Below are 26,841 nucleotides of genomic sequence, written 5' to 3'. Positions count from 1 at the left end.
GCTCGTGCAGCCGGTCAAGCTGCCTGTTCACTTGAGCACCTGACAAGTGCTGGAGGTCCCTTGACACGGAGAGCCCCTGCCGTGGATGCCTCTGGCGGAGCTGCTTCTCCTCTGCACAAGGGCCTCTGTGGGTTGCGTGGCTGGTAGCGTCACTCGCTTGGAGAGCTCGAGGCCGGCAGGGAGGCTGTTGCGCGTGTCCAGCTGGGTCTCTGTCTGCCAGCCAGGTCCACTCAGCCGGGTGGGAAGGGCAGCTCGACCCCCTCCCCATGGCAACAGAGCAGGCCAGGAGAAGAGTGAGGAGCCCTGCTGGACAGGACAGGAGCTGCTGGGGCGGCAGGAGCGGCGTCTCGCCTGCAGCACGCAGAGGCGGGTGGGCAGATGTGTCTCCGGCCCCACGTTGCCCCCTGGCCCTGCTGCTCCATGAAAGCCCCGAAATGTGATGCTGCCCTGCTGGCCAGGTGCTCTGTCTGCCAGGTGGCCGGGCTGGAGGCACCACGCAGGGCCCGTGGAGGTGGCCAGCTGGCCCCCGCCTCCGGCAAGTTGCATTCTGCTGCCCCTCTGGCTGCAGCTCCCTTGCCTCCAAGCCCCTTCCCCCCCGAGCGGGTCCAGTCTCTCCCAGCAGCATCGCTGCCTCCCTCCAACAATGCAGGGGGGCGGGCGGGCGCTACTGTGTTCTCTGGCGGTTGGGCAGTATAGAAATGTCACAAATAATAAACACATCCTTGCAAAAGAACATCTTGGGCCGTAATGGCCAATATCCTTGGGCATATCATGGCTGGGAACATTTGGATAATGAAACTAGGCAATGCTGCAGGCTGAATCCAACCCATCAACCCAGCGCCCCCAACTCCCCTCCGAGGGGCGCTGCAGAGGGGCTGCCACCCCAGGGGAAGCAAGCTGTGTGGGCACTTGTTTAATTCCTGCTTCGTATCAATATCTCTTACTAACCTGTATAATAAGCCAGCAATAACTGCATTATTTATGTGAAACTGCCTCTTTAAAATGCCTGTTTTAGTAAGAATCAGGATTTATTAAGACTTTTCAGCCCTATTGGAATTAAATTGCTTTTTAAAATTATGCCGTGCAAGTGGAATGGGCTTCACCTCAGACTCGGGCAGCTGCAGCTGTGCTGGCAGTGCGCTCACCCTGCCCAGCCGGCTCTTACGGCTTTCTTCTCTATTTCTTGCCACATTTCTAAACTGCTCTAAAGGCAAATCGTCGGGCTCCTGGCTGAACCAAGCCCAGAGAAGGCTGAGAGGAAGAGGCGGAATTCAGCCCCGCAGCCCGCCTGCCTCCTCCAGCCGGCCTGCGTGGACCTGCGGGGCCCTGTGGCTGGGATGCCTTGCCTGTGGCCAGCTGTGGTTCCAGGCTCTCTTCCTCCCTCCGCTCATGGCCCATGACAGCCCAGCAGGGACGGGCCCTCGAAGCACTCGCCTGGCTGCCAGAAGACCCTTTAACTGAGGATATACTCATGAGGAGGGGTCTACTCAGGAGCAAGCTTCTACTTGTGAGGAGGAGACCCAGCTGAACTGGAGAATCGGTGCCTGCCTGCACATAAGCAGTCTGCCCAGGCCTCCTTGCTGGGCTAAGAGCTCCCCCGGAGGAGGCATCTGGTGCAGGACACAAGTGTTTTTCAGGAACATCGCATCCACTTGGGCCTGATAACAGGATCCTGTTTTGCGGGGGGGGGGGCAGCTTTGCAAACGTTTTTTCACCCCAAATGCTCTGGTGCTGAAGGACGTTGCTTTTGAAGAGGCTTTTGGGCTGGGCTGGGCTGGGCAGAGAAGGTGGGCAGCGGAGCAGTGGGGCACTCTGGATGCCAGTGCGGTTGAAGCACGGGGAGCCCCCTGCACGTGCTGAGCTTGCGGCTTCAGGGGAGGGTCGCCATCTGCCCCATACACTTACTGGTGGCTCACCGCAGCTGCTGGCTGCAAGTGCACACCTCCTGGCCTGCAGGAACATGGCCCCCCGGCCGAGCGGGCGTGGGCTGCCCGGGATGCTGGCCCTGGGGGAGCGGGGGCCTCCTGAGAGCTGGGGGCCCCACGACCCTGAGGGAGCCTCAGCCAGCCTTGGTGCAGCAAGTGTCCCCACGCTCCTGACGGAGGAATGGTGGACAGCCGCGTGCTCTGGAGAGGCTCACTCCCAGCCTGGTAGGACCACCCATTTTATCTTGCGCACAACACAGAGGGGTGGCGCTAAATAAATAAATAAAATGTATCTCCAGCTTTGCAAAATATTTTGCTTACACCGTTTTACTCCTCAGCCCCTTCCTCACTCCCCTCCTCTGCATTCCAAGGGCTCTGAGATGGCAGGAGCTCTTTCCAGTCCTTTCCAGGGATCCCCATGGACATGGAGCCCTTAATTCTGTCAGGCAGCGGGACTTGGCAAAACGTCGGCACATGCCCCTCATATCACCTCTTTATAAGAGGGCTGGGAAATGGCCACTGTGACAGCAGTCTTTAAAAAGGGATCTAGGGAGATCCAGGAAATTACAGGCCAGTTAGTGTGACATCTGCTCCCATAAATTAGTGGAAAGCTGCGTAAAGATAAAATCATCAAGCATATAGACGGAAAAGTCTTGCTGAAGACAAATTGATGTCATTAAACAATGGAATTGGCTGCCATGAGATGTGGTGATGGCCACCACCTTGGATGGCTTGAAAAGGGGACTGGACAGATTTGTGCAGCTGTCCATGGCTCCTGGTCCAGATGGTTTCCTTATCTGAGGCAGGATGCCTCTTGATACCAGCTGCTGCACAACATGAGCAGGAAGGTGCTGCCACAGGCATCTGGTTGGCCTCTGTGGGAACAAGATGCTGGGATCAGTAGACTGGATGAACATCAGGCAAAACCTCCTGACTGTTAGAGCAATGTGACAATGGAACCAGTTCCCTAGGGAGGCAGTGGGCTCTCCCACACTGGAGCCATTCAAGACAAGACTGGACAGCCATCTGTCGGGGATGCTCTGACCTGGAGCCCTGCATCGAGCAGGGAGTTGGGCTCGGTGGTCTTGTAGGCCCCTTCCAACCCTACCATTCTGTGATTCTATGATTCTTATGACCTTTGGTCTGATCCAGCAGGACTCCCTTGTGTTTTTATGCTGAATGCTCATTTTCCATTCTTGAGTCGTTTCCACATGAAGATGTAGGAATTGCCAGTGATCCTTCCCTACCACGATGGTCCACCCCACTGAAAGGATTCCAGAGGAAGCCAATGTCAGGAGCTCCTTGGTGGCCTTTTTCAGTCTAATCCAGTAGCCAAGTCCAGACACAGACAAAGGGATTCTTTTCAAAGCTTTATTCCTTTTACAACTTAACAACTCTACTATCAGTGACTAACTATGAGCAGCAGAGTACCTATGCCCTGAGTTGGAACAGTTAGTCCCCATTTGAAGGAGAATCACTTGCAGACCCTGAACTTATGGGCTAGGGAGAGTCCCTCCCCTTTTCCCTTGGATCCTCTGGGCGCAACCGTTGCTTGCGCGCCAACTGGGCACTATGCCTCCTTTTCGCGCCCTCCATTTGGCGCCGCTCCCTGCGTCCGCGTCGCGCGTCCAGCAAGCCCTCTTCCCGTGCTCTCTCATTCCCAGGACCGCTATTTATGTCAGGAATGCCGGCAGGAGGAATCTCTGCCAGCTGTTGGCCCTGCGAGGGATGAGCGGGCTCCTCTCCCACGAGCAGCTGCTCCACCTCAGAATCAGAACTACTCTGGGATTCTATGGGCTCAGTGTCCACCCTGACATCATCCCCACTCCCATGAGCCCCCCCCTCGTGCTCCTCCCCTAGGGCCCCAGGTTTGTGGGGGTACAGCTGATGGAAGCGCCTCAGCAGCAATGGAGCATGCGCATTTTCCACGGGTTCCCAGGATCGCTCAACAGGCCCATACCCCTTCCAGTCCACCAGATATTGCAGGAAGCCACGAGAAAGGCAGTGTCAGGGTGGACACTGAGCCCATAGAATCCCAGAGTAGTTCTGATTCTGAGGAAGAGCGGTCGCTCCTGGGAGAGGAGCGCGCTCCTCTTTCCCAGGGCCAACAGCTGACGGAGATTCCTCCCACCAGCATTCCTAGCTTATATAGCAGTCCAGGGAGTGACCAAGCACAGATAGCAGACTTGGTGGATGCGGGACGCCTACGCAGAGAGCGGCGCCAGATGGAGGGCGCGGAAAGGAGGCGTAGTGCCAGGTTGGCGCGCAAACAACGGCTGTGCCCAGAGGCTCCAAGGGAAAAGGGGAGGGACTCTCCCTAGTCCTTAAGTTCAGGGGTCTGCCAGTAATTCCCTTTCAAACGGGGACCAACTGTTCCAACTTAGGGCATAGGTACTGTGCTGCTCAGATCTAGTTGCAATCGGTAGAGTTGTTAAGTTGTAAAAGAAGAATAAAGCTTTGAAAGGAATCCCTTTGTCTGTGTCTGGACTTGGCTACTGGATTAGACTGAGAGAGCCCTCCAAGGAGCCCTTGACAGCTTGGTCCCCGTTCCTCTTTTGTTTTCTTTCTCTCCTCTCACTCTCTCTCTCCGATTACCTTATGGAGGGTGCTGGGGACCCAGCGGTGCAAGCTCTGGCGCAAGAGAACCGGTTGCTCCGTGATCAGATGGCTCAACTGACGGCGGCCGTACAAAATCTACAGGCTGTGGTTCAACCCCCCTCCACCTCCGATTACCCCACAGCTGGGCATTTTGGCGTTGCCAAGACCTTGCATGGAGTGACGCGGGATTTTTGGTGGCCTCGTGTGTGTCAGGACGTCAAGTCCTATGTCGCCTCTTGCCCTACCTGCCAGCGGGCGAAGGCCCCCTCAGGCAAGCCCACAGGCTTGCTTCACCCCCTGCCTACCCCCTCAGGACCTTGGAAACTGCTCTCCCTTGACTTCATCACTGACTTGCCTCGCTCACACGGTAAGACCACTATTCTGGTGGTGGTGCATTTGTTTTCTAAGATGGCCCATTTCATCCCCTGCTTGGGGTTGCCCACAGCCAGGGAGACGGCAGAGCTGTTCGTGGCGCATGTTTTCTGCCTCCACGGATGGCCCGAGGGTCTCGTTTCCGATAGGGGGGCCCAATTCACTGCCCATTTCTGGAGGGAGCTACTGGCGTTGCTCCATGTGACGCTCCGTCTTTCCTCTGCCCACCATCCACAGACGGACGGTCAGACCGAGTGCACCAATGCGACTCTGGAGCAATATCTGCGCTGTTATGTATATTACCAGCAGGATGACTGGTTCTCCTTGCTGCCTCTCGCAGAATTTGCTTATAACAATGCCTGCCATGCTTCCACCCGCCAAACTCCAATTTTTGCCAATTTTGGTTACCACCCCAAGGCCTTCCCGTCCACCCTAGCTCCCTTTTCAGTGCCAGCGGCCCAGGACTTTTTAGAGGAGTTGCGAGCGGTACACCACCTCTTATGGGACTCCCTCGAGCAAGCCAAGACAGCCTACAAGGCCTCTGCAGACCGGTGGCGCCAGCCGGGTCCGTCTCTGCAACCAGGGGACTGGGTTTGGTTGTCCACCCAATACCTCCCCTCTCGCTCGCCCGCAAGGAAGCTTGCGCCTCGCTGCATGGGGCCTTTCCAGATTACAGCCCAGATTAACCCTGTTGCTTTTCGCCTGGCTCTCCCCCCCTCCATGAAGATCCATCCTGTTTTTCATCGGTCCTTGCTGTCCCCCCTGGTTTCTGGTGACCCTCATCGCTCGGTCGGCTCCCCCCCGCCGTCAGTGCTGGTGGAGGGGGAGGAGGAGTTTGAGGTCGCGGAGATCTGGACTCCCGCCTTTCTCGTGGCCGCTTGCAATATCTGGTGGACTGGAAGGGGTACGGGCCTGATGAGCGATCCTGGGAACCCGCGGAAAATGTGCATGCTCTGTTGCTGCTGAGGCGCTTCCACCAGCTGTACCCCCACAAACCTGGGGCCCCAGGGGAGGAGCACGAGGGAGGGCCTCATGGGAGCGGGGATGATGTCAGGGTGGACACTGAGCCCATAGAATCCCAGAGTAGTTCTGATTCTGAGGAAGAGCGGTCGCTCCTGGGAGAGGAGTGCGCTCCTCTTTCCCAGGGCCAACAGCTGACGGAGATTCCTCCCACCAGCATTCCTAGCTTAGATAGCAGTCCAGGGAGTGACCGAGCACAGATAGCAGACTTGGTGGATGCGCAACGCAAACGCAGAGAGCGGCGCCAGATGGAGGGCGTGGAAAGGAGGCGCAGTGCCCGGTTGGCGTGCAAACAACGGCTGCGCCCAGAGGCTCCAAGGGAAAAGGGGAGGGACTCTCCCTAGTCCTTAAGTTCAGGGGTCTGCCAGTAACTCCCTTTCAAACAGGGACCAACTGTTCCAACGTAGGGCATAGGTACTGTGCTGCTCAGATCTAGTTGCAATCGGTAGAGTTGTTAAGTTGTAAAAGAAGAATAAAGCTTTGAAAGGAATCCCTTTGTCTGTGTCTGGACTTGGCTACTGGATTAGACTGAGAGAGGCCCCCAAGGAGCCCTTGACAGACGGTAGCTGAAGGACTGCCAGAAACAGACGAGGAGGTGGAGGAAAGGGTTAAGGCCTGGGCTGGGGCTGGCGCCTTGGGGAGGCAATGCTCCCGGCAGTAGGGAGACGCAAACTCCACCTGCTGAAGCCCCCAAGAAATCTGAGGGTTGTGCTTAGAGAGCCAGGAAACACCCAGCATGAGTGGTTATAGGGGAACCTTGGCCAAGTGAAACTGAATCTGCGCAACGTGGGACTGGGCACGCAGAGTGAGCGGAACTGTAATCCGGGTCACCGCGCCTGAAGAGAAAGGATGCCCATCAATGGGCTCCACTGCCAAGGGGGCAGGAAGGGGCAGGGTAGGAACCTTGTGGAAGAGGGCGAAGGTTTCATCGATGAAACTGGTCGTAGCCCCCAAGTCCACTAACGCTAGGGCCTCCACCCCACCCCACTGGGAGGAGCGGAGGTGAACATGCAAAAGCAGATGGGAGGGTGGGGGTGGTTGGGGAAGGCACTCACCCAGTGGGGAACTGACCCCCACACTGGAGGCCCCCAACAAGCTTGGGGGGCAGTCTAGTCAGGCCTGGGGACGAGGAGGAGGAGGAGGAGGGGGAAGGAGAGGAGGGGGAGGCAGAGGAGCTGCAGGTCTAATGCAGCAGGTCTTGGCGAAATGTCCCAGCTTTCCACATCGAAAACATCGGCGCTCAGCTCACCGGCACTCAAGCTCCTCTGGTGGCAGTGGGGCTCGGGTAGCTCCCAGCTGCATCAGTGTGCCCTCCACCCCCACCACAGGGGTGGGGGGTGGGGGAGGGGGCAGGGAATGGGAGGAGGGAAATCCCGGCCCCCGGCGCCCCACCGGGTCTGCCGGCGCCCCTCCAGCCGACTATCTATCTGAAGGCAGGTCTGGATGAGGTCCTCCAAAGTAGGCGGGCTGGGCATGTGCGCCAACTCATCCAAGATCTCGTTGTTCAAACCGTCCAAAAACTGAGCCACCAGCGCAGCATCATTCCACTGTAAATCCTGCATCAGCAAGAGAAAAGTTGTTGTGTAGCTGGAAACTGAGTCCTTGCCCTGCCTGAGGCAGCGAATCTCCTGAGAAGCCATCTGCGTGCACAGGGGGTCACCGAAAAAACGGGCCATTGCTGTCATGAAACCTTGATAGTCCCCGAGCAGGGGGTCATTAGCGAGAAGGAGACCCGAAGCCCATTTAGCTGCCATGCCTGAAAGTAGATTAATGATGAAACCCACACAAACCTGTTCCGTCTGGTAATCCTCAGGTTGAAGGTGCATGTACAGCTCTGATTGGGCCCTGAAAATCTGAAAAAGTCCTTTCTCACCAGAAAACTTCTCTGGCAAAGCCACCGGGCACTTGCGGAGGGGGGGAATCGGAGGTGGAGGGGGTTGAACCTCAGCTTGTAGGTTCTGCATGGCACCCGTCAGTTGAGCCATTTGATCACAGAGCATCTGGTTCTCTTGCACCAGAGCTTGCACCGCCGGGTCCCCGGCACCCTCCATACGGCAGTAGGAGAACAGAGAGAGAGAGAAAAAAAAGATGAACGGGGACCAAGCTGTCAGGGGCTCCTTGGCAGCCTCTTTCAGTCTAATCCAGTAGCCAAGTCCAGACACAGACAAAGGGATTCCTTTCAAAGCTTTCTTCCTTTTACAATTTAACAACTCTACTATCAGCGACTAGCTATGAGCAGCAGAGTACCTATGCCCTGAGTTGGAACAGTTGGTCCCCATTTGAAGGAGAATCAATTGCAGACACTGCTCAGGAAGGCCCTTCTTCCCTGGTGGCTCTCCTGCCCTTCCCTGGGAGGATCCCATCCTCCTCCACCTCCGCCTCCTCTCCTTCCTCGTGGCACTCAAGAGGCAGGTGGCTGCTGCTGCTCTGTTGGGTGGAGGTCCCTGGAGACCCCCACCCTAAGTCTCTCTTGACTTTGGACCACCTCCAGCCGCACCTTGCTGACGGACATTTCTGGAAGCTCTCTGAAGAGCAACAGCTGATTTAAACCCAGCATTGTGTATGTAGAGTGTGGATTATGTTTTGCCAGTGTGCATCACTCTGTACTTATCCAAACTGAATTCCATCAGCCATTCTATTGCCCGCCCACCTATTTTTGTCAGATGATTTTGCAGCTCTTCCCCCACTGCTCCTGGCTCAGCCACTTCAAATGATTTCAAAATCACCTGCAACTTGTATCGCTTCACAGTTCACTCCCTCTTTCTGCCTTGGAGAAAGCTCCACAGCCTGCTCCCCCATGGAACAGACCATTCCAACCCAAATGTGCCTTGCGTCTTCTCAGGCCCAAAAAGGGATGACCAGCTTCTGGAAGAGGCTTGCAAGAACCAGCCCTGCCACCGGTGGTGGGACCAGCCCCAAGGGGCAGCCCCTTTGGGGAGTCATGTCGGCAGGGGCATCCCCCCCTTTGGCTGAGAACAGGGATGTTGCCAGGCTCCTGTGTGAGACAGGCCTGCGACCCTGACCTAGGGTGACAGCCTGGGTGGGGGAAGTTGTGGCATGTGGGGTCCCCCCTGAATGGGAGTCAGGGATGGGCAAAGATGGGAATATAGGTTACAAGTTAACATCTTCCATCCAACTGGGGGTGGGATGTAATCACCCATGTGGGCCTCATCTATTTAATTGTCCTCATTTATCATCATTGGTCTTTATTATTGCGTTTAAGCCAGTTGGTTTACATCTTTGGCCAGCAGAATTATTACTGCTTGCCCTGCAGCATGTACATGTTTCCACCTTCTTTTTCCTCCTTTCCTTTCCTTTCCTTTCCTTTCCTTTCCTTTCCTTTCCTTTCCTTTCCTTTCCTTTCCTTTCCTTTCTTCCTTCTCTTCTCTTCTCTTCTCTTCTCTTCTCTTCTCTTCTCTTCTCTTCTCTTCTCTTCTCTCTTCTCTTCTCTTCCTTTTCTTGCTAATTTCTGGGAAAGGGAGTGGTTACAAGCCAGGATGTGTCAGGGTGGCTGGGAGGGCGATATGGAGGTAGAGGGTGCCCCTGTAACAGTTGTCAAGGGCAAGGGCCACTATGGTATGATGGGAGGGAATGCCATCAGAGAGGTGAGGGAACCAGATGGCTATGAGCCATTCCCCTCTCTGATCCCCTCCCCATCTCGCAGGCTCATGGTGGACTGGCTAGCACACCCTCTGGCCTGGTTGTGGTGCTGGTGAATGGCAGGTTGGTTTGTAACAAGATCTAGCTCACCCCTGATATGACCATGGATGCTGCCTTGCGTTACCAAGACCTGGGTGGGTGAGCTGGGTGGTGCAGCCCTGCCCCAGCCCTGCCTGTCCAATGATTCGGCACAGCGCCAGGCCAGCTGAAGGGCCCAGAGTGGGGTGGGGGAGCTCTCTGATCCATTAAAGCGCCACGCTGGTCGCCAGGAAACCCCTCCACTCTGGGATGGGCCGTGAGGGCCTGTACTGTGTGGGGGTGAGAGGGACGGACTGCCGATGCTGTTGGTGTACCACCTGCCCTGCTACCCAGTGCCTTCCCTGAACGAGCTGGCTGAGGCAGCATCGGATGTGGTGCTGGAGAACCGCAGGGCCCTTGTCCTGAGGGGCTTCAGCATCCATGCTGAGATGGCCCAAGAGGGCCTGCTCAGGGCTTCATGTCTTCCATGACAACCATGGGGCTGCCTCAGTTTGCTATCAGCTCAATGCTTAGGGCAGGGTGCACTCGATGTGAGGGGGGTGGTCTGGATATTGGCTGGGGTGGAAATCACCCCGTCATGGTAGATCATTTTTTGGTGAAGTTTGGTTTCATGGTGCCAGTCCCTCCCTGGAGGGGTGAGGGACCCCTTAAGGTGGTCTGCCCTGGAGACTGATGGATTCTGAGGCATTCCTGACTGCTCTGAGATGGCCAGAGTGGATGATGCTTGTCACGCTGTAGAATGGCAGGATGTGACACATGGCTCCTGAGTGCCCTCTTCAGCACTCAGGAGCTTGGAACTGAGCAGGGGGTTGGACTCGATGGTCTTATAGGCCCCTTCCAACCCTATGATTCTATGATGCTGTGGAAGGCTCCCTGGTTTAAAAGGGAGCTCCGGACAATGAAATAAGTCAGAAGATGGCTGGAGCATAAGTGGTACAAGACTTGTCATGAAAGTGATCAAGCATGCATACGAGTGTATAATCATGGCTACTGCATGGCAGTAAAGGTGGCAAAGGCTTACTTTGCCGCCTCCTTCATATCCTCAAGTACTGCTCATCTGTGCTATCCTGGGTGGTTAGAGGGTTATCATCATCTACCCCAGTGAATTCAATATTAGAGCCCTTGAAGGCCCACTGTGAGAGTTTGCAAGACTCTTCAAGGATAAAATTGCTCACCTTCATGCAGACCTGAATGCCACTATTAATGCATTGTCTGTTGGGGTGGCCAGTGCATTGTCTTATCCTGTTCTGTGGGATCAGTTTCAATTTCTGGAGCCAGAGGATGTGGACAAGATGCTTGCATTGCTCCGACCAACCGCATGCTCTTGCAACCCTTGCCCTTCATGGCTTTTTTGAGGTTACTATGGAGGACTGACCAGATGGATTGGGGGAGTTGTGAATGCACCACTGTATGATGTGTGGTCCCCGCTGCCTTGAAAGAGGCAGTAGTACAACCATTCGTGAAAAATCCCTCACTTGACCTAGATATCGATGCCAACTACCGCCCAGTCACAAACATCCCATTCCTGAGGAAGGTGCTTGAGAGAGTGGTGGCATCCCAGCTGTGGACACTTTTGTCCAAAACTGATTATCTAGATCCATTCCAGTCTGGATTCAGGCCTGGTTTTGGGATGGAATCAGCCTTGGCTGCCCTGATGGATGACCTTCTTCAGTAGGGGAGTGTGACCCTGTTACTTCTTCTTGGTCTCTCAGCTGCTTTGGTACCATTGGCCACACAGTATCCTCGTGGACCACTTCCATGAGTTGCGAGTTGGAGGCCCTGTTCTACACTGGTTCGACTCATTCTTGTAGGGTCAGTTCCAGAGAATAGCATTAGGTGACTGTGCCCTGGCTCCATGGCAGTTGAACTGTGGGATGATACAGGGCACTGTCTTGTCCCCAATGTTATTTCACATCTATGTGAAACCCCTGGGAGCGGCCATGAGGAGGTTTGGGGCAAGGTGCCACCAGTATGCTGATGACACCAGCTCTAGTCCTTGGTGACATTAGGACTGGGAGAGCCCGTGCATGGTTTGACCCCAGGGCCTGGATGCAGTTATGGCTTAAATGAGGGCTAATAAACTGCAGCTGAATCCTGATAAGAGGTTGGCAGTTCCCAGGTCCAAGAACTGGGGTGTTTGCCTGTTCCGGGTGGGGTTGTGCAGCAGGTATGTAGTTTGGGGTGCTCCTGGATCCATCTCAGAGCACCCACTATCAAATTTGTTTGGTGAGCATCTACAACCATTCCTTGATATGGACAGCCTAGCTATGGTGATCCATGCACTGGTAATGTCACACTTAAGACTACTGTGATATGCTCTATGTGGGGCTGCCCTTGTGCCTGATTCAGAAGCTGCCGCTAATGCACAACACAGCAGCCAGGTTGCTCCCTGGGACACCCACCTATACTCGCACAACACCTATGTTAAAAGAACTGCCTATTAGCTACTGAACCACATTCAGCATTGTGTTATTGTCATACAAACCCCTAAACAACTTGGGACCAGGATACCCAGCAGACCATCTTCCCTTACATATACTCAGACAACCTTTAAGATCTTCAGAGGAGGCCTTGCTGCTCATTTTGCAACCAACTGAATGTTGTCAAGTAATACCTTGACAGCAGGCCTTCTCAGTGGTGGCACCCACCCTCTGGAAAACCCTCCCCTGTGCAGTTCGGAAGGCAAAAAAATGGCATGTTTCAAATGCATCCTGAAAATGCACTTGTTCACCTAGGCTCCTCCTGGCCTGTACTTGATTGTAATTCATCCTGCTCCTCCATCTTACTGCTCCTTTTATTGCTCTGTACTATTTGGAATTGTTTTTAATAATGTATTTTAAATGTGATTTCAATATTTATATTTGAAGAACTCATTGATTTTATTATATTAAGCAGTGTAGAAGTATCACAAATAAATAAAAAAGTAAATGAATGTACGTATGTATGTTCTACTTTCCTTCCTAATACTTACACTGGTGCACTGAGCAAATTCAGGGTGAAGCCACAGAGTGGTGACCGTTCATATGAATGCTCCAAAACATTGGAGTTTTGAAAGAAGGGAAGGAGTCCTCTTTCCTTCTTTCCCTCACTGCTGTTCTATGAATTTGGGTTGCTGTTTTTTAGGGATGGCGGAGAATTCCACCACAGATTTCAGTGAGGCCAAATGCACTGGCATTCAGCCCCCCGAAACCCGTGGCGGAACGGCATCCCACCCACCGCCACCCCGCGGAATCCCCCCAGGACAAAGCTTACCTGGGGCGGAGGTGGCTCCGGCGGCAGCTGCGGTGGCTGGTCTCTCGGCTGGCTGCTGCAGCCGCAAACAGCAGCCGTCGTAGCGGCCACCATTTGCGTCCTTCCAGGCTGCCCTGATAGGCTACGTAGCCTATCATGGCAAAAAAAAAAAAGGGAACGCAAATGGCGGTGGTTACGGCAGCTGCCATTTGCGTTCCCTTTTTTTTTTGGCCGTGATAGCCTACGTAAATATTTACGTAGGCTATTACGGCAAAAAAGAGGGGCGCAAATGGCATAGTGGCCACCATTTGCGCCCATCTCTTTTGCCGTAACAGGCTACGTAAATATTTACGTAGCCTATCACAGCCAAAAAAAAAAAGGGAACGCAAATGGCGGCCGCCGTAGCCGCCATTTGCTTTCACTGTTTTGTGTTTTTTTTGCTGTGATAGGCTACGTAAATAATCACGGCAAAATGTTGTTGTTGTTGTTCAGTTGTTCAGTCGTGTCCGACTCTTCGTGACCCCATGGACCATAGCACACCAGGCCTTCCTGTCCTGCGCTCTCTCCCGGAGTGTGCTCAAGTTCATATTCATTGCATCGGTGATGCTATCTAGCCATGTCATCCTCTGCCGTCCCCTTCTCCTTTTGCCTTCAATCTTTCCCAGCATCAGGGTCTTTTCCAGGGAGTTTTCTCTTCACATTAGGTGGCCAAAATATTTGAGCTTCAGCTTCATTATCTGTCCTTCCAATGATCACTCAGGGTTGATTTCCTTTAGGATTGACTGATCTGACCTCCTTGCAGTCCAGGGAAGTCGTAAGAGTCTTCTCCAGTACCACAGTTCGAAAGCATCAATTCTTCGGCGCTCAGCCTTCCTTATAGTCCAGCTCTCACAGCCATACATTCTACTGGGAAAACCATAGCTTTGATTAGATGGACCTTTGTCGGCAAGGTGATGTCTCTGCTTCTGACTATGCTGTCTAGGTTTGCCATAGCTTTCCTCCCAAGGAGCAAGCGTCTTTTAATTTCATGGCTACAGTCACCGTCTGCGGTGATCCTGGAGCCCAAGAAAATAAAATCTGTCACTGCTTCCATTTCTTCCCCTTCTATATGCCAGGAAGTGATGGGGCCAGATGCCATGATCTTAGTTTTTTTAATGTTGAGTTTCAAACCAGCTTTTGCACTCTCCACTTTCACCCTCAACAAGAGGCTCTTTAGATCCTCTTCGCTTTCTGCCATTAGGGTGGTATCACCTGCGTATCTGAGGTTGTTGATAAATCTCCTGGCAATCTTAATTCCGACCTGTGATTCATCCAACCCGGTGTTTCTCATGATGTACTCTGCATATAAGTTAAATAAGCAGGGTGACAATATGCAGCCTTGTCGTACTCCTTTCCCAATTTTGAACCAATTGGTTGTTCCATGTCCAGTTCTTATCACAGCAAAATACAGGGATGCAAACAGCAGCTGCCATTTGCGTCCCTGCAGGCTGCCCAGTGGCCGGATGTCCGGCTGTGGGTGGCCCCGGCCGGTGACTCCACGGAATCGCTGCTGAGTGGAGCTGGCCAGAGAGAATTGAGGGGGGAGGGAGGAGCACCTCCCCGCCACCGCGAATGTCACCCTTTGAAAAGGTGACTTTCGTACATCCCTACTGTTTTTTTCCTTTTTCGCTCAGGATGTAGTAATCAGAATGAAAACAAAACAAGTATTTCTTACAAAATTACTCGAGGATGTGGGAAAATGGATTTTTAAGTTTATGCAAGAAGTCTGCATCTCCTCTTGGGTTGTGCAAGGCCTTAACATCCCATGGACCCTTCTCCAAGACCAAAAACCTTAGTCCCCATCCAGATACAGGCCACATTTTCCCAGATCAGCAGAATTTGGGGGTACTCCAGAACAGCTGCCCATAGCATGATTCAGATGGGGAAGGAGCTGTGGGTGGCCCACCTGTGACCTCTGCAAGGGTGGCCCCATGTCCAAGGCCAGCCACCCTTCACGCCCCTCCCTCTCTGGAAGAGAAGAGGTGATGGACACTACAAACCCACCTCCTGCTGGGCCCCTAGCAAGACCAGAGTCAAACTAGATGTGAGGGAGAGACACCTCTCTGTCCCTGGACAATTCCCATGTGGGCCATGTTTATTCATGCGTGGTGGGGGAGTTGGGGGCTGGTCCAACAAATGGCTGTTGTGAAACTGTATGTGGAAGCTGGCATGGTGGACCTGCCCTCTGCTTCCATACAGACAATCTTCTCATCACCTTTGTAACTCTGGGTCTCATGCGCTGCTGAAATTTAGACAGGGAGAGCTTGACATGTTGCAATGGCTGCTGTTACCAACAAGAAATCATTGTGACACAACAAGGCTGGCTTGCATTCAGGTAGCCCCCCCAAAGTATTGTGGAGACATTTCTGGGATGGGGGTGTGATGGCCCAGAGTCCTTTGTAGCATCCTCCCCCATCTCCTTCCCCTGGTGCCTCAGCAGCACTCGTAGCAAACTCGATGCACTCGGTGCCTGTGGTTGCTCCAGCGCTGCCACTGAATCCGCCCTGAAATGGCCAGAAAGTCAGTGGCTGCCGCCACCACCTGCTGAGAAACAGCGGCAAGACTCGTGCATCCTGGAGGAAAGATCTAGCAGGGATACGGTGTTACTACCACTCTGCCAAAGTCCAATCTCCGCACACCCTTTCTCACAGCTTGACTATTAAGAATAAGACATTGTTGTAGGATGCAGCAAGATTAGCCGCCGCCACCCCCCCACCTCAGATCAGAACACGCCAGTTAAAGCAACCAAGAGTTGGGTTTATTAACAAACAGTACGATCATAAAGCTTAGTGTTTGCCATGCACAGTTAGACACAGGCAGAAAGAGAGACTCTTTGCAAAGGCAAAGGTGTGTGTGTGTGTGGGGGGGCATTGGCAAAGAGCATCGCTCTGCCTGCTTGCTGCTTAGCGCTCTGTCCTCAGCAGCTGAACATTTTGAAGGAGTCCTCACCTGGACCAAAGAGCCAGAGGTACAGAGGTCCCTGATGACATTCAAAGGAGCTCAAATGTTTCAGCCAAATGAACCAGATACATCAGGAAGGGATCTGCATGAGAGAAGAAATACTCTTGTCTCAGAACCCACAGAAGTAAGCACGGAGCCACATGCTGGGAATGGGGGGACTCCATCAAGTTGGCCAAGGGTACATTTGAGGCTGTGGCTAAGTCTCAGAGGCATGCAGTACAATGACCAGTTGAACTTTTGGCCACAGCAGACTGTACAATTGCCCAGAGGAAGGGCCCACAGGAGGCCTACTGGCCGACGTCTGCTTTACACAAAAGCTTGAAGTTTCCCACCCAAACCCAATGGCTGGAGACAAACTTTTTGAAGAGATGCAGCTTTCCAAACAATTAGTTACCTGGGCTGGATCTACACTTACCACCTTTTTTCGCTTCCAATGAGGTTTCACCGCCTGCCTTTCACAGTACCCGCCTTGAATTGGAACTGGAATTGCCACTTCCATGCTCCCACTTTCAATACCCTAATATCCCGGTATTTCCCCTTAATATGCTCTGATTTTCCGCCTTCGCTACCGTAGCCGGTCGTAGTCCCCTCCCCCACCTGTCCATATACGGCGGTGTTTGTATTTCCCTCCTGTCCAATCACAGCTCTTGACGGCCCCATGTCTTCTTCCGGCTACTGATCGTATAGCTTCCTCAGCAGCCCCCATTTCCCCAGCAACAAGCAAAGGGCTGGATGTGCACGCACTTGTCTGATCTCGGAAGCTAAGTGGGGTCGGCCCCAGTCAGTAGTTGGATGGGCGACTGCCTGGGAATCAGGCTTCCTGCACTGAGCAGGGGGTTATTCTATCCCTTCAAATGAGATTAAGTTTTACCCCCTCCTATCCTCCACTCCTGTGTTGTTGTTGTTTTAAATTAAGGAGTTATCCTCACAGAATCGGGGCTTCTCTGTGATCTTTTTTCCCCTAATTCAGGCGTGATCTTCGAAGATTCGAAGTTGTGAAGAGTTGCACAACTCTTGCCTTGTATGATGGGTCCTTTGACCTCACTGCTTACAAACTGCCCCCCACACCCTCCCCCTAAAAACTATGTGCTGCCACAGCCTAACATGCTCTGTCCCTTTGGAAAGTGTATGAAGTTTGTTCAGCTTGGGTGAAAGGAGAAGCCACAGTGATGGAAAAAAAACAGCTGAATTATCCCAGGGACAAAGGGCTCCTTGTGGTCCCAGTCAAAGACATGATGCAGCAACTTCATATTTCCCTCCTTAACAGATTTGGGGGGGGGGGTAAGAAAGAAGTTGGAAGGAGCCGTGGGAAAACATGGGAGAGTTATAAATTATTATTATTATCAGCAGCAGCAACAATATTTCTATACTGCCCCATAGCTGATGCTCTCTGGGTGGTTTACAAAGATAAATGGAAGGGATCATCATCTGGACCCCACAGCATTCTGTGAATGTGGCACAGCAATTGCACAATAAAAGCCTCTTCTACAGCACCCAAAGAAACAAAAAGAGAGAAACAACTCAGAATTGAACATGATGAGCAAGACATGATGGGCTAGATCCAGACTTAGTCATGCTTAGAGCAGACCAATTGAGATCAATGGGACTTCAGTTAGTCATTGGGGATTTCCCACCCCGATCTCTCTCCACAGTTGCTCCCAACCTGCTCTGAGCATTTCCTACAGAGCAACTGCACCAAAGTGTGGCCACACCCTTAATCATCTTGGGGCAAATGGAAGTCCTTTGTCTGCCACCTCAATACCTCCATTTCCAGAAGAAGACAGCCTCTCCACACAACCTGGGCTTCATCTTCAGCCTGCCTTCTGCCTCTCCAGGCAGCCTTATGAACCCACATTTCCATCACACCTGTTGGAAACCCTCACAGTCCAAATGAACCCTTCACCCATGAGCTGGCGAGTACTCCACAGTCAGCCCCACTCTGACTTCATTCAGGTAACCCAGGCATTCTCAAGCCCAGTTCATACAGGACTCAGACATATCATACATGGCTTGGACATGGTAAATTAGGCTTCTTAAGGTGACTTGAGATGGAGGCAAATGTTGTTTATTGACTTTCTCCCATGATTTTCTAAATCAGTTCCATGTAGCAAATATGTCATCCAGATATCTGCTCAAGTGATGGCATCTGGCACATGCCACATCCAAACAAGCTCTTGTTTTCAAGGCTTTCCCTGGCATGATGAAGACCAGCTCTTATCACATGAAGGTGCTTGCTTGTCCAAGCACTGTCATGTTCACTGCACAACAAGTATGTGGTGAAAGCACCTCACACTGACTATACCAAGGATATGCCCCAAAGTGCCAAAGAACACACAGCACACAGGTCTGTCTGCTGGAGCTGGGGACACACCCCTCCCCAAACGGAGTTTGCCACAAGCTCAGGTTTGTGGGTGGTTCAAAGGCCATTCGGGGATTCTTCAAAGTCCCCACCAGCCAGACTCAGAGGTTGCCTGCTGGGCTGAGATCCAGAGGGCCTGAAGTCAACACACTTTAGGCACTGAGTCTAGAGGCGCACACACACACACACACACACACACACACAGACACGCACACACACACAGGTGTGCGCGCGCACACACACAATGCAATCACTGATTCCAGTCCAGGCACGTCCTGTCCCCCACCCCTGTCAATGTAAGATTTCAAGTCTGAGGCCAGTCTCCTCATATTTCCCACAGAATATGGAAAGAGGCATTATTTTTGACTGAATACAGACTTGGTAAATAATCTTTTTCTTTATAGTCTTTTTAACATCAAAAGAAATGACCTTGTAGCCTCTGATATAATCCAGTGATAAGCTTGTCATATCAATGAGATGCTGAGTTCTCAGGCACAGGCTGCTTGGCAACTCTGCCAGTCCTGCTATTTCCTGCAAAAAAACCCCTCATTTATCTCCACCCCACCCCCACCTCCTGATGGGCAATTCTCTTGACAACTCATTGCTGAGGCCCTGGCTTCAAGCCTGCTTTAATGACAAAATTCATGTGGGTGAGTTGGAGAGCCTTGGACTGGCAAGTCCAGCTCTTCCCCAGATTTGCCAGGAAAACCAGAGGGGACAGGGAGGGAGATCTGGGGCATCTGGGCATCTTCTTTGGGGCACTTCTGCTCTCAGGACAGCAGCATATCCTGCTGCAAGGCAGGCTCCGCGAAGACTCCAGGACCAAAGACAGCTCCCCCTATGGCTTCCCCTAGCCAGCTGTGCATTGCCTGCCTGATGCATGCCACTACTGCTTTCCTTAAGCCCAAGTGATGAAACCAACATATTTTCCCATCCAAGAGCCATAACAAGATGCAGACTGGACTCATCACTCAGCTCCAAAGGGCCAGTTGTATGCAGATCCCAGTTTTGCACAGAGGGGCATTCTGGCCGCTGCCATTCTGCAGACAATTCTGAACCCAAAGAAGCCGCTCCTTCCCATTCCCTTCTACCCTGCTCATTTCCCCATCTCTCCCTCTGTCCACACCAGTCTTCCTCTGCCTAGCCCTGGGTTACCTCCTATGCTCACAGGCTGCAGGAGCCTCGCTTGGGACACCCAGAGCTCAGCAGAGAAGCAACTGAAAAGCATCATTCAGCACTTTCAAAGAAGTCATTTTTCACTTCAGATGAATTTGTTGGGAGAAAATCCAGGCCTTCCAACAAGGAAAGCGAATTGCTGGAAGGAGTCCTGTACAGTGTTGTGCAGCTGTTTGCACAGAGAGACTTTGGGGAAGAATATCCCGCATGGGGCACTTTCCCCCCCGAAAGCAGGAGCTGGAGGAGCCATGGACGTTCCTTGCCCTCCATCCCTGTGTGAGAGGCAGTTCCCTGACCCCCCCCCCCATCTCTCCTCTTTGGTACAGTTTCCAGCTATTGTTTCCCTTCAATGTTGCTGCTTCAGCCTTTTCACAACACTTCTCCTTCCTGAAGTGACTGAGCAACAGCAGCAGAGCACCTCATCCTGCCCTGCTTATGGTCTTCCAGGAGGCATTTGGTTGGCAACTGTGGGAAACAGGAGGCTGGACCAGATGGACCGACGTGGTCTGATCCAGGAGCCAGACTGATGTTCTCATGGACTTCTCAGAACCAATCAGATCTCACAAAATGAACGCGATGTCACCAGTGCTATGCCAATCAGAATTGGCCATGTGGTGGCACGGCCGAAGGCAAATGAAGCCCAGCAGAGAATGAAGGCCATCCTTCCTGGCTTGGCAGGGCCCACAGGCATTTTCCCACTGCTGTCTCTACCATCCCCCTTTAACTCCCTCTGGCCACTGGCTTATGGGGTGCTGCAAGGTTCTCTCTTGTCCCCTATACCTTTGAATAGCCATGTGAAACCACTGGGGAAGTCCTTGAGGGGTTTGGACTGAGGTGTCATCGGTACGAGAGTGATACTCGGCTCAAGGTTCCATTTCCATCTAACAAAAACAACTGCTGAAGTCCCCACTTGGAGAGGGTCAGAGGAAGCGGCCTCAGGCTGAGTCAGACCCTGGTCCATCTAGCCCAGTGCTGCCTGCCCTGACCGGCAGTGCTCTCGCTCTCTCTCTCTCTCTCTCTCTCCCCCCTCCCCAGGGTTTCAGGCAAAGGTTTCTCCCAGCCTGGCCTGGTGATGGTGGCGATTGAACCTGGGGGCCTCCTGCAGGCAAGCAGGTGACCTAGCCCTGAGCTCTGGCCTTTTCCACACCTGGGCCCACATCAGGAAGCATGCCTCCAATTTTGCACACACAGAGAGCTGTCCCAGCACTCCCTGGACTGTTCTGGGTCCCTCGCTCTTCCGTCTCCTGATCAGTGACTCCTCCCCTGCAGGAGTCTGCATGCCAGAGGGTTAGCTGCATGGGGTCATTCCAACAAGAACAAACAAGAACAAAGCAGAGCACCCTACAAAGTGACACTTTCTTTGTGCCATGAGCATTCAGCCAGAACCAGCCTGACATAGGCATGAAGAGCATTTCTGTTCTGAACGCCCCAGAACCCCATTCACATGCAGAAGGCTCCTTTTCTGTGGGAAACAAAGGCAGGTTGCTGCCTTGCCAGTTACTCAGCCTGGAAAGTGTTTAGCAGCCTGGAAGCTGCCACACTTCAGACATTGTATTATATTCATTCATTCATTATATTTATATCCCACCTTTTTTCCTGTAAGGAACCCAAGGCGGCTTACATAACCCTCCCACCCATATTCCCAAGCGAGCGACCAGAGCGAGCAAAGAGGGGGAGCAAACAGGAGTTGGCCAGGGGAGTTCAGAAGGGGAGAACAAGGGGGAGGCCACTAACATTTTTTTCATTTTATTTTTTTAACTAACTTTTTTCCATTTATTTGTCTTGTAACACACACTTCCACACCAGTGGGACTCTGCTTTTAACCTCTACTGAGTAGAGGAGCAGGCACAGGCTAGTCTAGAACAATCACAAGGCTAGACACAAAAAGGGAAAAGAGGCTATGGAAGGACAGGATTCTCCAGTGGTGGTGACCTGCAAGGTGTGTGCAGTGTTTGTTTTCTTGCCTGAGAACAACATGGCCTACACCTGCAACAAGTGCAAGTTGATCACGCTGCTGGAGGAAAAAGTAAGTGGACTGGAGCGGCGACTGTCGACCCTCCGGGGAATAAGAGAACACGAAGCGTTCTTGGACAGAATAGGGGAACTACAGCAGCAAAGGGCAGACCAGAAGCTTGAAGAGCAACAGCGAGATGAGGCAGTGGGAAATGCTGAGGTGAAGAAAAATGGAGTAGAGGATACTCCTTGGAAAAGGGTGACAGGAGAAGAAGAACTGGCCGCCACTCTGCACCAGTGGAAGCAGTGGAGCTGTGGAACCGATTCCAGGTACTTGTGGATGAGATTGGAGAGGATGTTGCCTGCAGAGGAAGAATCACAGGGGAACCTACATGAGAGGGAGCAAGAGGCTGGAGGTCAGTCAAACAGAGGCGATGAAACCCAGGCCTACAACAACAAGAAGAGAAGAGTGGTAGTAGTGGGAGACTCCTTGCTGCGTGGGATCGAGACCCAAGTATGTCGTGAAGACCCGTGGACTCGCCAGGTATGTTGTCTCCTGGGAGGGCGGATTAGAGACGTGACTGAAAGGCTGCCTGCACTCATTAAGCCCACTGACAGGTATCCCTTTCTTCTCATCCATGTGGGAACAAATGATACCGCCAAGCGGAGCTACGAAGAGATCACGTCAGACTTTGAAGCTTTGGGAAGGAAACTCAAGAACTGTGGGGCCCAGATAGTTTTCTCATCCATCCTTCCAGTAGTTAGAAGAGGGATAGAAAGGGAACGAAAAATACTCCAGGTGAACGACTGGCTACGAAGGTGGTGCTGACGAGAGATTTGGATTCTGGGACCACGGGCTATACTTCCTGGAAGATGGGCTGTTGGCTAGGGACGGGTTGCACCTCACAAAGGAGGGGAAGAATGTGTTTGGCCACAGCATGAAGAACTTCATCAGGAGGGCTTTAAACTGAATCCTACGGGGAAGGGAGATGTAATGTCGGGGGTAACAATGGACGTAGGCGCATGCCCTGCAACGGAGAGAACAGCGCTGATAGCGCCCAATAATAGTCTTCAGACACATGTAGGAAGAAAGCCAGACTATGAAGCACATGGTCTTCGATGTCTATATACTAATGCCCAGAGTATGGGAAACAAACAGATCGAGCTTCAACTCTTAATACAGGAGGGAAATTATGACTTGATAGGTATAACTGAGACTTGGTGGGATGACTCTCATGACTGGAATACAGCAATTGAAGGATATAACTTGTTCCAAAAGAACAGGAGGAACAGACAGGGAGGTGGGGTTGCACTGTATGTGAAAAATACAAATCTCTGCACAGAAATACAGGAGGATGAGCTTGGTAGCCCCATCGAGAGCATCTGGATCAAAATCAATGGAGCAAAGAATAAAAGGAACCTGGTGGTCGGAGTCTACTACCGGCCACCCAGTCAAGGAGAAGACAAGGATGAAACTTTTGAAAAGCAAATAGCCAATGTTTTAAGGAAGCATGATGTAGTAGTAATGGGGGACTTCAATTTCCCCGATATTTGTTGGGAGACAAATTCTGCAAAACATGGCCCCCTCCAGGAAATTCCCGACTTGTGTGGCGGATCACTTCCTCCTACAGAAAGTAGAGGAAGGAACTAGAGGATCGGCTATCCTTGACTTGATCCTAATAAACAGAGATGACTTAGTGGAGAAAGTGGCAGTTACAGGAACTCTGGGGGAAAGCGACCATGTTGTACTTGAGTTCTTGGTTCTAAGGGAAGCAAAAGCCGAGTGTAGCCAAATGTGTACCCTGGATTTTAGGAAAGCAGATTTTCATAAACTCAGAACAATGATCAGTAAGGTCCCATGGCAAGCGACGCTAACGAGAAAAGGAGTCCAAGATGGGTGGGAGCTTTTAAAAAAGGAAATTCTCAGGGCACTATTACAAACAATTCCAACAAGAAGAAAAGGTGGAAGACAACAGAAGAAGCCAATGTGGCTTCACAAAAAGCTTAGGGATTACCTGAAAACAAAAAAGCACACACATAGGTAGTGGAAAGGTCAAGTAACAAAGGAAGAGTACGGGCATTTAGCACAGAATTGCAGGGATGGCGTCAGGAAGGCTAAAGCTGAGAACGAGCTGAGGTTAGAGAGGGATGCTAAAAACAACAAAAAGGCTTTCTTCAGCTATGTGCATAGTAAAAGGCAGAGGAAAGAAATGGTGGTTCAGCTATTAAATAAGGATGGCAAAATGATAACAGATGACAAAGAAAAGGCAGAGGTGCTCAATCCCTACTTTGGCTCAGTCTTCTCCCAAAAGAGGGTCTATGACCCCCCTGGCAAAGGCAAAGTACAGGCTGAAGGGGCAGGATTGCAGCTTGAGATCGATAGGCATATGGTCAAGGAACACCTAATGACTTTGAATGAGTTCAAATCTCCAGGGCCAGATGAACTGCATCCGAGAGTAAGAAAGGAACTGGCAGAAGAACTCTCAGAACCGCTGTCTGTTCTCCTTGAGAAATCATGGAGGACGGGGGAAGTGCCAGATGACTGGAGGGCTAATGTTGTCCCTATCTTCAAAAAGGGAAAAAAGGGGGAACCTGGGAACTACAGATCAGTCCGTCTGACATCAATCCCTGGGAAAAGTCTGGAACAGATGATAAAGCAATCCATCTGGGAGCACCTTGAAAACAAGGCAGTGATTACTCGAAGCCAACATGGATTTGTCAAGAACAAGTCCTGCCAGACGAATCTGATCTCATTTTTTGATCAACTCACCTCCCTTGTGGACCGTGGGAATGCTGTAGACATCATATACCTCGACTTCAGCAAAGCTTTCGACAAAGTGCCCCATGATCTCCTGATGAGCAAACTAGCTCAAAGTGGGCTAGATGAAACAACGATCCGGTGGATCCACACTTGGCTGCAGAATCGGACTCAAGGAGTGCTTCTCAATGGGACCTTCTCAAACTGAGGAGAAGTAACGAGTGGGGTACCGCAGGGCTCGGTCCTGGGCCCAGTGCTCTTCAACATTTTTATGAATGACTTGGAGGAGGAGGTGCAGGGAATGCTGATCAAATTTGCAGATGACACCAAATTGGGCGGGATAGCTAAGACTTTGGAAGACAGAAACAAAATTCAAAGTGATCTGGATAGACTGGAGTGCTGGGCAGAAAACAACAGAATGTCATTTCATAGGGATAAATGCTAAGTTCTGCACCTAGGAAAAAGAAATGCACAGTTACAAGATGGCGGATACGTGGCTCAACAGCACTACAAGCAAGAAGGATCTTGGAATTGTTGTTGATCACAAGCTGAATATGAGCCAACAATGGGATGTAGCTGCAAAAAAGGCCAATGCTCTTTTGGGCTGCATTTATAGAAGCATAGCTTCCAAATCCCGGGAAGTACTAGTTCCCCTCTACTCAGCACTGGTTAGGCCTCATCTGGAGTACTGTGTCCAGTTCTGGGCACCACACTTTAAGAAGGATGCAGACAAACTGGAGAGGGTTCAGTGGAGGGCAACAAAGATGATCAGGGGACTGGAAACAAAGCCCTATGAAGAGAGACTGAAAGAACTGGGCATGTTTAGCTTTGAGAAGACTGAGGGGAGATATGACAGCGCTCTTCAAGTACTTGAAAGGTTGTCACAGAGAGGAAGGCCAGGATCTCTTCTTGATCATCCCAGGCCAGGATCTCTTCTTGATCATCAGATTCCGGCTGAACATCAGGAAAAACTTCCTGACTGTTAGAGCAATATGACAATGAAACCAATGACCTAGGGAGGTGGTGGGCTCTCCCACGCTGGAGGTGTTCAAGACGAGGCTGGACAGCCTTCTGTCAGGGATGCTCTGACTTGGATTTCTGCATTGAGCAGGGGGTTGGACTCGATGGCCTTGTAGGCCCCTTCCAACCCTACTATTCCATGATTCTATGATTTTGAGAGAGGGAGAAAAATGTCTCCCTATCCACATTCTCCACACCAGGCATAATGTTGTACACCTCCATCATGTCTCCCCTGATCCTCCTTTTTTCCAAGCTAAACAAGCCCAGCTGTTGTAACCTTCCCTCACAGGGGAGATGCTCCAGTCCCTCGATCATCTTAGTGGCCCTTTTCTGCACTTTTTCCAGCTCTGCAATATCTTTTTTTAGGTGTGGTGACCAGAACTTGACACAGTATTCCAAGTGTGGTCGCACCATAGATTTGTATAAGGAAATAATGATCTTGACAGTTTTATTCTCAATCCCTTTTCTAATTATGCCTAACATGGAGTTTGCTTTTTTTTTTTACAGCAGCTGAACACTGGGTTGACACCTTCATTGAGCTGTCCACCACAACCCCAACATCTCTTTCTTGATCAGTCACCGCTAGCTCAGATCCCATCAGGTTATACTGGAAATTGGGATTTTTTTTTGCCCCAAATGAACTTCCTTTGCCGCTATCATCACTAACAGGTTATCCCTCCATTGGCCATCCAGCCATAATTTGATCTCATTCATCATGAATTTTTCACCAGCCATTCCTGGCAGCAGGCAATGGAGCTGGGAAAACACAGCATGGGAAAATGTGCATATATGTCTGTTCAAGCTGGATGGCCAACAGAGTGGGACCCCAGTGCCAGAATAGGCAGGGGCTGCTTACCTTACGAAGCTCAAGCAAAGGCCAATGGTGGGAGATTCCAACCCCAGCTGGCTGTCCGATGCCTCCCTCACCTAGCCAGCAACCCTCTGAGCACTGGACTTCCATTTCCTTTTCCTCTTTTATACATTCCATCAGTGAGATATGTATGTATGTATGTATGTATGTATGTATTACATTTTAAAAGTGCCCAATAACTGATGTTCACTGGGTGGTGTACATATAACTAAAAACATAAACACACGATAAGAATAAAACCATGCCAATAAAACAGCACAAGATAAAGGCATAATAAAACCAGCAGCAGGGATAAAACAATGCAGTGTATAAAAAAAACAGAAGTAAAAGCAGCAGAGTGATAAAAGTGTGCAAGGATTTAAAAGCAGGCAAACAGTTCCTAAAACGCTTGGAAAATGAAGCAGGTCTTCATGTGGTGCTGAACAGATCTTAATGTAGGTACCAGGTGAACCTCTCTGGAGACAGCATTCCACAGACAGGGCGCCAGCACTGAAAAGGCCCGCTCTGTTTGGTACATTTTGCTCCATTAGTGATTGTGCCTACCCAGAGCTGGGTATTTCAGAAGGCAGGAGTTCTCTTTCAGGTGCTTTTTTATCACAGATGTCTTTGCACCAAAAAACTATTAACACATCAGTGTTGCTTAGTAACCACACCTCCCTCAGCATCTGGCTTTCTAGGAAGCCAGCCTGTGGAGACAGAGTCCTCCTGCTGATGATGCTGCGCCTACAGACATGCCTGCTTTTCACCCCATGTTGCTCACCGCTCTTTCAAGGTACTTCAGACTAGGGCTTCTGTGGCAAGGGCATTACACGAGCAAGAGCAGCTAGCATGAGAACCTCCTAAAGCTTTGAACCAGCTC

The 26,841-nt window shown here is 51.5% G+C and overlaps 1 protein-coding gene across 2 annotated transcripts in view; it reads right to left on the bottom strand.

Annotated features, from left to right (window-relative positions):
- Nucleotides 1-15,623: 15,623 nt before the first annotated feature.
- The window catches only part of LOC146337380 (uncharacterized), a 54,234-nt gene continuing 43,016 nt past the window's right edge, over nt 15,624-26,841 (bottom strand). For both annotated transcript variants that reach the window (XM_084814505.1, XM_084814506.1), the window contains one exon: nt 15,624-15,927. The gene's annotated coding sequence lies outside the window, so the exon portion shown is untranslated. The remainder of the gene's footprint in view (nt 15,928-26,841) is intronic.

Source organism: Heloderma suspectum, chromosome 10, assembly GCF_057233095.1.
Source record: "Heloderma suspectum isolate Gila_16-S chromosome 10, 16-S_ref, whole genome shotgun sequence".
In the NCBI taxonomy this organism is placed as follows: Eukaryota; Metazoa; Chordata; class Lepidosauria; order Squamata; family Helodermatidae; genus Heloderma; species Heloderma suspectum.
This window is presented reverse-complemented; position numbering and strand designations above follow the sequence as displayed.